The sequence below is a fragment of the Solanum tuberosum genome, unplaced genomic scaffold, assembly GCF_000226075.1.
Source record: "Solanum tuberosum cultivar DM 1-3 516 R44 unplaced genomic scaffold, SolTub_3.0 scf00090, whole genome shotgun sequence".
Taxonomy (NCBI): Eukaryota; Viridiplantae; Streptophyta; class Magnoliopsida; order Solanales; family Solanaceae; genus Solanum; species Solanum tuberosum.
In genome coordinates this window covers 595,583-596,682 of record NW_006239013.1, presented here as the reverse complement: position 1 = coordinate 596,682, position 1,100 = coordinate 595,583, and positions in this window count along the sequence as shown.

Sequence of the window (1,100 nt, the reverse complement as noted above, 5' to 3'; positions counted from 1 at the left end):
TACCTTAAGGCGAGAAAGTTAGTTTCTAAGGGGTGCATCTATCACTTAGTCCAAGTTAATGACCCTAGTGTTGAGACACCACCTATTCAGTCATCTAGGAGCGAGTCTATCTTTTGTGACTCCTTATGTTGCTATGAATTTCGATATTATTCATGAGCAACTTCTTGAGCCCTTCAGTGTTTCTACACCTGTTGGTTAGTCTATTCTAGCGGTGAGAGATTATCGTGATTGTACCATGTCAATCACAAGGACACCATGGCTGACTTAGTCGAGTTAGACATGGTAGATTTTGATGTTATTCTAGGTATGGATTGGCTTCATGCCTGTTACGCCTCAGTTGATTGTAGAACTCGAGTAGTTAAGTTCTAGTTTCCTAATGAGCCAGTTATAGAGTGGAGGAGTAGTTCAACAGTGCCTAAGGGTCATTTTATTTTGTACCTTAAGGCGAGAAAGTTCGTTTCTAAGGGGTGCATCTATCACTTAGTCCAAGTTAATGACCCTAGTGTTGAGACACCACCTATTCAGTCAATTCCAGTTGTGAGTGAGTTTCCAGAGGTCTTTCCAGATGATCTTCCTGGAGTCCCTCCTGAGAGAGAAATAGACTTCGGTATAAATATTATTAATAATACTCGTCCTATCTCTATTCCACCATATAGAATGGCTCCAACTGAGTTAAATGAGTTAAAAAAGCAGTTGAAAGACCTTCTTGAGAAAGGTTTCATTCGACCAAGTGTCTCACCTTGGGGAGCTCCGATCTTATTTTTAGGAAGAAAAATGGTTCTCTTAGAATGTGTATAGATTACCGCCAATTAAACAAGGTTACTATCAAGAATAAGTATCCTCTTCCGAGAATTGATGATCTTTTCGATCAACTTCAGGGTGCCACTTGTTTTTCTAAGATAGACCTAAGATCAGGCTATTATCAATTGAGAGTAAGAGAAAGTGACATCCCTAAGACAACATTCAGGACCCGATATGGTCATTATAAGTTTCTAGTCATGTCATTTGGTTTGACTAATGATCCCTCCTGAGAGAGAAATAGACTTCGGTATAAATATTATTAATAATACTCGTCCTATCTCTATTCCACCATATAGAAT